This window comes from Anomaloglossus baeobatrachus, chromosome 11 (genome assembly GCF_048569485.1).
Source record: "Anomaloglossus baeobatrachus isolate aAnoBae1 chromosome 11, aAnoBae1.hap1, whole genome shotgun sequence".
Taxonomy (NCBI): domain Eukaryota; kingdom Metazoa; phylum Chordata; class Amphibia; order Anura; family Aromobatidae; genus Anomaloglossus; species Anomaloglossus baeobatrachus.
Genome location: NC_134363.1, coordinates 15,780,265 through 15,791,983, shown reverse-complemented (window position 1 = coordinate 15,791,983; position 11,719 = coordinate 15,780,265).

Here is an 11,719-nt window from a genome sequence, read left to right as displayed (position 1 = left end):
TCTTTGACCAAAATGTCTGTGCTTGTGCTGGTCCTATAAGTTCTCAATAAAAGATCACTATTCACCTTTATCTTGAGTGCCACGTTTCTACATCTGCTTGAGACGGTTTTGGACCCTACTTGAACACCACCCCAGAAGTAGAGATGAGCAAACCGGTCGCGGTTCGGCTCGAGGTCGGTTCGCCGAACGGGGGTCCCGTTCGAGTTCGGTTCGTCGAACGTTCGACGAACCGAACTAGTACCAATAGGCTATAATGGGAGGCAATCACAAACACATAAAAATGCATGATAAATGTACACAAACAGTTAATAAACATTGCCATAACACTTACCAGTCCCCGCGATCCCTCCTGCATTCTGTCTCCTGCCGCTATTCCATCCGATGATCGTTGAATCCTCCCGGTGACCGGCACTGCCAGCAGAGAAGCAGGACCTATCGTGACGTCAAAATAGCCATGTGACCAGTCATGTGGCTATTATCTCATTGGCTACAGACTGGTCACATGACTATGACACGTCATGTAGGACCTGCGAGTGCATCTCTCCGGTACACGGTGCACATTTGTGTATCGCCGTGTACCGGCGATATGCTCTAGCACACGGTCGACTCACCGTTCCGTTAGGGACCGGCTGACACAGCCGATCATTAACGGAGATCACAGTTACCATAGCAACGCAGTTAGCGGTGACGTCACCACTAACCGCGGCTCCGGGAGCACCGTTGCTATGGTAACGCGTCTGTCAGCGTTACCGCTGTTACCACTAGCAGCACTGATCACTCACGGAGTGAAGGCTGCACGCTGCTTCCCGATTGTAGTGAGGATTGTAGTGAGGATAAGGTGCCCCAGCCCATGATGGGCTTGTGCACCTCATCCTCACTACAATCGTCACTACTACTACACTAGTGAGGATTGTAGTGAGGATGAGGTGCCTCAGCCCATGATGGGCTGGTGCACCTCATCCTCACTACAATCGTCACTACTACTACACTAGTGAGGATTGTAGTGAGGATGAGGTGCCCCAGCCCATGATGGGCTGGTGCACCTCATCCTCACTACAATCGTCACTACTACTACACTAGTGAGGATTGTAGTGAGGATGAGGTGCCCCAGCCCATGATGGGCTGGTGCACCTCATCCTCACTACAATCGTCACTACTACTACACTAGTGAGGATTGTAGTGAGGATGAGTTGCCCCAGCCCATCAAGTAATGGGCTGGGGCACCTCATCCTCACTACAATCCTCACTACAATCCTGAAGTGCAGGTTCTTCAAATTCATTTAAAGGCACTTGGAACGCTGAAATTGCTACTTATAATTTAAGCCTCTATTAAAAACTTCTTATCATCGCTGGTTTATTGGGGATTTATTGGGCTGACAGGGGGTAATAAAGATGGAGTCTCTAATGTGTCTGTGTATTTATTTCTATTAAAGTATTTTTTCTCTGTGTGGTGTCTTTTTTTAACCCTTTATTGGAGATTCTTAATGGCCGGGTCAAACGTGCTTGACATTAAGAATCTCTGGCTTAATACTGGCTAGTAAAACAAAGTCAGTATTAACTCATGATTACCCAACAAGCCACCCGGCTCCAGGGCTGTTGGAAGAGTTGGATACAGCGCCAGATGATGGCGCTTCTATGAGAGCGCCATTTTCTGGGACGGCTGCGGACTGAAATTCGCAGCAGAGGCGCCCAGAAACCTCGGGCTAACCTGTGCTGCGGATTCCAATCCCCAGCTGCCTAGTTGTACCCGGCTGGACACAAAAATGGGGCGAAGCCCACGTCATTTGTTTTTTAATTATTTCATGAAATAAGTGAAATAATTAAAAAAAAAAGGGCTTCCCTATATTTTTGGTTCCCAGCCGGGTACAAAGAGGCAACTGGGGGTTGGAGGCAGCCCGCAGCTGCATGCTGTACCTGGCTAGCATACAAAAATATGGCGAAGCCCACGTCATTTTTTTGGTGGGCAAAAAACTTCTGCATACAGTCCTGGATGGAGTATGCTGAGCCTTGTAGTTCTGCAGCTGCTGTCTGCTCTTCTCCATACAGACACACAGCAGCTGCAGAACTACAAGGCTCAGCATACTCAGCATACTCCATCCAGGACTATGCAGAAGTTTTTTGCTGAAAAAATTATGTGGGCTTCGCCATATTTTTGTATGCTAGCCAGGTACAGCAGGCAGGTACGGCTGCCCCCAACCCCCAGTTGCCTATTTGTACTCTGCTGGGAACCAAAAATAAAGGGAAGCCCTTTTTTTATTATTTCATGAATTTCATGAAATAATTAGAAAACAAATGACGTAGGCTTCGCTCCATTTTTGTGTCCAGCCAGGTACATCTAGGCAGCTGGGGATTGGAATACGCAGCACAGGTTGGCCTGAGCTTTCTGGGCCCCACTGCTGCGAATTGCAGTCTGCAGCCGCCTCAGAAAATGGCACTTTCATAGAAGCACCATCTTCTGGCGCTGTATCCAACTCTTCCAGCACCTGCCTGCTATACCTGGCTAGCATACAAAAATATGGCGAAGCTCACGTCCTTTTTTTGTAGTTTTTTGGCCAAAAAATTAAAAAATGCTTCCCTGGATTTTCCATTGCCAGTGAAGGTAACACCAAGCAGTGGGGGTTAGCAGCCAGTAGCTGCTTGGATTACCCTTAGCTAGCAATACAAAAAATGCAGCGGGAGCCCATATTTATTTTTTTTAATTATTTATTTAAATAACTAAAAACAAAATGGGCTTCCCTGTATTTTGATTGCTGGACATCACAGTGCTGTAAAAATAAATCTTTAAAAAAAATGACATAGCGCTTCGCGGTATTTTTGATTCTCAGCGCAGATAAAGCAGACAGCTATGGGTTGCCACCCCCATCTGCCTGTTGTTACCTTGGTTGGCAATCAAAATACAGGGAAGCCCATTAATTTTTTTGTATTTAAAAAATAGTTAAAAAAAAAATGACGTTGGGTCCCCCCATTTTTGATAGCCAGCTAGGGTAAAGCAGACGTCTGTAGCCTGAAAACCACAGCTGGCAGCTTTACCGTGGTTGGGGATCCAATGTGGAGGTCCCCCCAGGCTCTTTTTTTATAATTATTTTATAAATATTAATAATTACACAAAAAAAGTAGGGTCCCCTCCAAATTGGATCACCAGCCAAGGTAAAGCGGACAGCTGTGGTCTGGTGTTCTCAGGGTGGGAAGGTTCATAGTTATTGGGCCTTCACAGCCTAAAAATAGCAGGCCGCAGGCACCCCAGACGTGGCGCATCCACTAGATGCGCCAATCCTGGCGCTTCACCCCAGCTCATCCCGTGCCCTGGTGCAGTGGCAAACGGGGTAATAAATCGAGTTGATACTAGCTGTAAAGTCACCTGAGATCAAGCCCAGCAGTTTGTGATGTCATGGCGTCTATTAGATACCCAACATCATAAACTGTCAGTACTAACAAAAACAAAAAACCGAAAAAAGAAATTTATTTGAAAAAACAGTCCCCAAAACATTTCCTCTTTCACCAATTTATTGTAAGAAAAAAAATAAAGGGGTCCCATGACGACTCTGGACCGTCTAGAATATGGGGGGGAGACACTCAGGGAACGTATCCCCCATTTTCTAGGAGTGCGGACCCTTCATGTGAGGAGTGTGGGTGCAATGAATCTGCACTCACTCTCCCCGGGTCCACAGCAGCAGAGTCCATGTCGTAATGGTTGTTACCAAAGCTGCAATGCCCTGCTCATGAGGTAAGCGCATGCCTAATCAGGAGAACTACTGTAGAGGAAGCTCTGCTCACTGGTATATAGGTGCTCAGAGGTAATAATAGATAAAATTAGTGAGTAACCTCGGCACTCTAAATCTCCCAGACTAAGTCAGTAAGTCACAACGGATAGTAATGCAAAATCACTCTTTATTGGTCCGTATTAAGAAAAAAAAATTTTCATAAGCATATATGTTTTTGTCCAAAACAAGTTACAAATGACGTTTCGGCCTGAGCCTTCGTCAGATTGGAATTATCTGCATGTAATCATGAAAAATGACAAAAATCAGTATAACATAAAAGTGAGAGAACAATAACATAAACTCGAACTATGTAGAGGTACAATTGGGATGCAGCAAAAAAATTGCAACACAGCAAGAAATGAAACACATGATACAAATGTCATAATACAGTACAAGGACAATATAGTAATGACAAATATGGGGTCAGAGTAGGCTTGGACAGCTCTGGTACGAAAGAGATGTCAATCATAAAGTAACATGTGCAGTAGGTGTAGAGCTACACTATGCATGGCAGAGCTAATGGGTAGACCGACCATAGAAAAAGAACGGAGAAAAAGTGGAGAAAAAGTGGAGAAAAAGTGGAGAAAAAATGAAGAAAAAGTGGAGAAAAAATGGAGAAAAAGTGGAGAAAAAGTGGAGAAAAAGTGGAGAAAAAATGGAGAAAAAGTGGAGAAAAAATGGAGAAAGAATGTAGAAAAAGTGGAGAAAAAATGGAGAAAACGTGGAGAAAAAGTGGAGAAAAAGTGGAGAAAAAATAGTGGAGAAAAAACGGAGAAAAAGTGGAGAAAAAATGTAGAAAAAGTGGAGAAAAAGTGGAGAAAAAGTGGAGAAAAAGTGGAGAAAAAATGGAGAAAAAGAGGAGAAAAAGTGGAGAAAAAATAGAGAAAAAGTGGAGCAAAAGTGGAGAAAAAGTGGAGAAAAAATGTAGAAAAAGTGGAGAAAAAATGTAGAAAAAGTGGAGAAAAAGTGGAGAAAAAGTGGAGAAAAAATGTAGAAAAAGTGGAGAAAAAGTGGAGAAAAGGTGGAGAAAAAGTGGAGAAGAAGTGGAGAAGAAGTGGAGAAGTGGAGAAGAAGTGGAGAAGAAGTGGAGAAGTGTTTGTTCATGCCAGATGGGAGATAAATAATTTTTTACCGGCGCTGTCATTTACTGTAACGTGATAATCGGTATACGCTGTATACCTGTAATCACGTGAGCGGGGACCAGAAAAACCATCCTGAATCATGACCTCCAGGGTCTCAGCTAGCTCTGAAACCCCGGAGATTTTCTGACGCTGGGGGGCGTTATTCACTTATTTCTGCCTCCTGTTTATAAACGGCAGATCAGAATAAGGCTACATTAACACGACCGATCCATTTTTGTGGTCTGCAAAAAACAGTCCGTTTTTTTTCACGGGTGCATCCGTTTCCGTTCCGTAGACGGTCCGTATGTCATCTGTTTGTCATCCGTGTGCCTTCCGTTTTTTTTGTGTACTGCAAAAAAACTGAATGAGGGTAAATGCATAAATTTACCCAGGATCCATAGCTTCATCCTACATGAGGCGGTCACATGTTCACTCCAGTGCCATTTTCTACTGCTTTTCACAGCGTAGAGCGCTCTGGTGATTTTCTTGTGCTTGTGCACTTCATATCAGTCTTTTCTGTCATTATAATGGCAGAAAGACACATAATGTCCCACTCTCCTGCATTTTGTAATTTTGCACCCTTTGGTGCCTTTCATGTGGCACTAAGGGGTGCTTAGCTTTGTATTTAGCCAAAAAAATGAAAAAAAAAAATGACATAGGGTTCCCCCTATTTTTGTAGCCAGCTAGGGTAAAGCAGACGGCTGCAGCCTGCAGGCCACAGCTGGCAACCTCACCTTGGCTGGTAATCCAAAACTGAGGGCACCTTACGCTGTTATTTTAAATTAAATAAATAATTAAAAAAAAAAACCACGTAGGGGTCCCCCCAAAATTGGATCACCAGCCAAGGTAAAGCAGACAGCTGGGGTCTGATATTCTCAGACTAAGGAGGTCCATGGTTATTGGACTCTCCCCAGCCTAAAAATAGCAGGCCGCAGCCGCCCCAGAAGTGGCGCATCCATTAGATGCGCCAATCCTGGTGCTTCGCCCCAGCTCATCCCGCGCCCTGGTGCGGTGGCAAACGGGGTAATGTATGGGGTTAATACCAGATGTGTAATGTCACCTGGCATCAAGCCCTGGGGTTGGTGAGGTCAGGCGTCTATCAGATACCCGACATCACCAACCCAGTCAGTAATAAAAAAAAATAGACGACAAACACATTTTTATTTGAAAAAACACTCCCCAAAACATTCCCTCTTTAACCAATTTATTAGAAAGAAAAACAAATCCAGGTCTAGTGTAATCCAAGGGGTTGCCATGATGATCCACACTGTCCCAGTCAATGAAGAGCAGGATGTTCCCCATTGGCTGGGAGAGCAGTGCAGTGACCTGAGCTAACATCAATGTGTCAGCCAAGGTCACTTCAGGGGATGACAAGTGCTGCTGTCAGCGAGGTACATTACCTGCGCTGATCTCCTGCACTGCTGACAGCACCTGTCACTGAGTTCAATGACCGCCGCCTTCACAGCCAAGCATCGCGAGAGGCCAGTGACGTCACCGCTAGTCAGTCTCGGGTCAGAAGCGAGAGGTGATGTGACAAGCGGCGGCCATGGAGGACAGTGACAGCGCTGAGGTCGGGATGACGGGACTTCATCACCGCAGGTAAGCCGAGCGGGACCATGTGTGTGTGTGTGTGTGTGTGTGTATGTATGTATGTGTACATGCCGCGGGCAGGAGGGGGCGGAGCAAGCTGAGCGGGGAAGTGTGGGCTTCCTGCACGTAACTAGGATAAACATCGGGTTACTAACCAAAGCGCTTTGGTTGGATACCTGATATTTATCTTGGTTACCAGCTTCTGGCAGGCTGCCAGCGATGGCTCCTGCACACTGTAGCTGTAAAAAGCCCTGCTTTTTGCTGCTAGAACCGTTCTCGAACGTATGTAGAACTATCGAGCTTTTGCAAAAAGCTCGAGTTCTAGTTCGATCTCGAACAGCCCCCAAAATCACTCGAGCCTAGAACTGGAGAACCTCGAACCTAGAACCGCGCTCAACTCTACCCAGAAGTGCTGTGTGTATCAACTCACTTCTCATTGGCTGTGGTAGTAACTTCAGGTGGAAGGCACATGCCACCACAGTCAACCTGCAGGTCCCAGGAAAACCCAGCTTAATGAAATGATGGAACCTGCACCTACCAGAGATACTGGAACAGATTTCTCCCCTATCACCAGCATTGCCCATGGCAGGAAAACGGCAGCGGCTAGTGATCAAAGCAGAAGTCGCAGTAGCGGACTCTGGTGGATACGTGACACCTTGACTTACATCTACATCCAAAGTAGTGTCATTGCCGATAGGATAGCATGCCTCATCCGCATTTTTCCCTGCACATGACAGCTGATTTAATGAGCCATTATGTGCTTTTAATATCCAGGGGTAGATCAGAGTTCTGTCCCCCACTGTTAACCTGTAAAATGCCACTGTCAACCTCTGTAGTAGTATTTAACACAATCCCATCGGCCCGTGCTTGATGTCATTGTTGTTCATTGATGGTTTGTCATGACGGCTGGCGTTCTGTTGATGATCCATTTGTATATCATTACAATCCTACTGTTAATATTGGACATGGGTCAATGTCCACAGGAGATCATGATTTCTGCTATACAAAGTAGTCTTGCTGGTTCCTGATCCTGGCTTGATTGACTACCTCTCCGTTCACACTGCACGCAAGTAGCATTTAGCGCCACCTAGGGACTAGCATCACACTACGCCACATAATGTTAAGCATCACCATAACATCTTCAAGTGGGAAAACCAAATAATTTTTTGCTTTTCAGTTGGGATTTGGGGTTATACTGAATGTTATACTGAAATCTGTAGTATTCAAGGAGACTCAAAATGTAGGTCAACTTTCTAGCTTAAGACTTACGGACTGGTCAAAATGCTGAAAAGAAGAAAAACATTTCTGATATCTTTAGATTTAAATATTGTCAATAAATATTCACTAAGCAATGTATATTGCCATGATTAACGAAGGGGTTTTTCAAGTTTGTGATTAAAGTCTACAGTCACTCCATGTGACTGCAGATTAATGAATCCTCACAGTGTGGGGGCGGCATGCTGTCAGGATTTTCCGATGGTGGTGGTGAGAGCGGGAATTCACATAGCGTTACTGCATTTATCACAAACTTCGATAACACCTTTAATAACTAAGGACAGGATTGCTCAGATGAAAAAAACTGTTAAGGCTGCTTTACATGCAACGACATCGCTAACGAGATGTCGTTAGGGGTCACGGAATTTGTGACGCACATCTAGCCTCGTTAGCAACGTCGTTGCATGTGACACGTATGAGTGTCCAATAACGATCAAAAATACTCACCAAATCGTTGATTGTTGACACGTTGTCAATTTCCCAAATATCGTTGTTGATTTTGGACGCATGTTGTTTGTCGTTCCTGAAGCAGCACACATCGCTACGTGTGACACCCCAGGAACGACGAACAACACCGTACCTGTGTCCTACAGAAATGAGGTGGCCGTGACTTTCATGCGGCTGCTGTCCGCCCCTCCACATTTATTGGATGCCTGCCGTGTGACGTCACTGTGACACCGCACGAACCGCCCCCTTTAGAAAAGAGGCTGTTCGCCGGCCACAGTGACGTCGCTAGGAAGGTAAGTACGTGTGATGGGTACTAGCGATTTTGTCCGCCATGGGCAGCGATTTACCCGTGATGCGCAAATGACAGGGCGGGTGCGATTGCTAGCGACATCGCTAGTGATGTCGCAGTGTGTAAAGCCCCCTTTATTCTTAAAATGTACCTGTAATTTTAAATAACATTTCAGAGTAAGTTGGCAAGTGTGTATAAAAAGAAGATAACTATTTATGGCCATTATTTCCCCTAAATCCTGCATTTTTCAATTCTGCATTTTATAGCTCTATCTTTCACTTTTTAGGTTGGGGTCAGTAATGATGAGTGAGTTTTGAAATACTCGGATTCACGATACTCCTAACAAGTACTGTCTAATACTCGCGAATGCATTCTGAATAGTGTGTGCAATTCAAGTCAATGGGGAATACTCACAAATGTAAGACTACCCCGAATGCCGCACTATTGCCTACTCACACGGGTTACTCGTTAAATTGCAAGTGTTTCCCATTGACTTGCATTGCACACACTATTCGTGAAACCGAGTATTTAAAAACTCGTTCATCATTAGTGGTCAGGTCTATTTGCTATGAATTGTACCACATACTTCTTACAGACACAATCAGGGACAATCAGGGACAGGGACAATCATCCCGAAACACTGTGTCTGCAAATTGAGTTTCTAATCTGGCATAAATCCTAGGTCATATGAATAGGCTTCTTAAAGGGTCACTTTGACTTTTAGGAATGCTATTTCCAATAGGTTGCACTAGAGTTTGTCTCCTTCCTCCCTGAGAAGACAATTTGAATATTGCCCAGAGGAGCATTGCAGCTATAACACTCTTCATCACTGACAGCCAGATTGGTTTGTCAGTCTCCGCTAGGATAAAAGCTTCCACACTGCTTCCAGGCTGCGCATTCACTTCCTGTGCCACACATTATCTCACCGCATACACATGGCTTTTCCTGTTTTCCCTGCCAACTGGCTGTCCTGTTGTCTTTAATTGGTTGCAGGTAGACATGCCCCCAGGCTGTGTAACAGTGTCTACCTGCAACTATTGACAGGCACTGTACGTGGGTCAGTATCGAGGTAAAAATAAATAAATAAAACAAATGGAGGGAGGTCCCCCCGGTATTCTCACACCCAGCACAGATAAAGCCCATGGCTACTAACTGCAGCCCCAGTCCTGCATATATCTTGGCTGTGTATCAAAAGAAATGGAACCGCATGTGGCTTTTTTTTCAATTATTTAAATAGATAAAGTTGTGCGGGCCCCACAATTTTCATACCCAGCCATTATAAAGCCAGCTGGGGGCTGGTATTCTCAGGCTGGGGAGACTCAGCCTAAAAATATCACCTTCCAGCCACCCAAAATTGTCGCATCCATTTGATGCGACAAGCCCATCGCTTTACCAGCTCTTTCCTATTGCCCTGATGCGGTTGTAGTCGAGGTAATAGCAGGGGTTAATAACAGCTCACAGCTGCTACTAAACCCAAGATTAGTGATGGCAGCAGCTATGACACCCTATCACTAATCTGTAAGTAAAAATAAATAAGCACATACAGTAAAAAAATCCTTTATTTTTATTAAAAGACAAAAAACACCCTCTTCCATCTCTTTATTAACCCTCAAACACACCTGCAGGTCCAAAGTAATCCACATGAGGTCACATGGTGATTCAGCTCTGCTACATTTAAATCTCAAAGTCAGCACCTTGGAACATGACTGCCCACTGTGAGGGCAGACAGACAATGACTGAGCTGCGATAAGTGATGACGTCACTCAGGCTATTTGCGGTCACAGCTGTAGATTCCCATGGTTCGCCACCTGTACCAGCACAGCAGATAACCTGACTTCAGGTGACCTCAGTAAAGTCAGTGACCTCACCTCAGGTGAGACCTGCATCTCCTAGCAGAAAACCGCAGGATTTTTGGCAAAAAGATGTAGATTTGATGCAGAAAATTTCAGTACCAAATTTGCATCTCTTGGCCCAAAAATGCAAAAAACACTTTTTTATTCTTCCAGAAAGTGCAAATTTGGTGATGAAATCTAGTGGAGAAGATTTCAGCACCAAATGTGCGCCTCCTGGCAGAAAACTTTGGCAAAAACTGAGGCAAAAAGTGCCTAAAAACAGCAGGGTTTTTTTGCCAGAAGGTGTTGATTAGGTACAGGAATATGGTGTAAACATTTCATCACCAAATCTACATCTCTTTGCAAAAAAACTGTGGTTCTCTATCAGGTGATGAAGGTCTGTGAACTCCTGAGTTCAGGTTACCTGTGATCATAGGTAAAGGACCATGGGAAACTCCAACTGCAACTGCAAAGAACCTGATTGACATAACCACTCATTGCACAGCTCATTCATTCTCTGGAGCTCACAGCAGATAGTCATGCTCTATGGTTCTTGCTGTGACTTGGATGTAGCAAAGCCAGGATTGTCGTGGGACCTTGTGTGGATTACTTGGGACCTGCAGGGTTATTTAGGCGTTTAATAAAGTGGTGAAAGAGGGTGTTTTTTTAATTTTTTTCCAAATAAAGGAGTTTTTCAGTGTTTGCTTTCATTTACTTTCACTTACAGATTAGTGATGCGGGTGTCTCATAGACACCTGTGCCATCACTAATCTGGGGTTTAGTAGCAGCTGTGCGCTGTTATTAACACCTGCTATTACCCCAATTGCCACCACATCAGGGCAATCCGGAAGAGCCGGTAAAGCGCCGGGCTTGTCACATCTAATGAATGCAACAATTCTAGGTAGCTCGAGGCTGATATTTTTAGGCTGGACTGTCCCAGCCTGAGAATAGCAGCCCCCAGCTGGCTTTATCTTGGCTTGATATCAAATTGGAGGGAACTGCACATCATTTTTTTTTATATCATTCAAATAATTTAAAAAAGATTGCATGCGGTTCCTCTTCTTTTGATACACAGCCAAGATAAGTGCAGAACTGGGGCTGTAGCCATGGGATAATAAAGATAAATAAAGCCATAAAGATCTGTGCTGAGTATCAGAATACGGTGGGCTCTACAACAATTGTTTTATAAAATATATTGTATACCATGATGCTGACGTAGATGCTAGAGTGTATAGGCTCCTTGCAGTAAGATTTCATTTCAACATGACCCCTATCACATGATAGGGGCTTGTTCAAAATGACATCCGATGTTTCCAGCCGGTATTAAACATTACTTTTTTAAGTCCACGTGAGCATGGAGTTGTTTCTAATAGAAGTGAAGGGGTGGGGTAAGATCCTCAGATA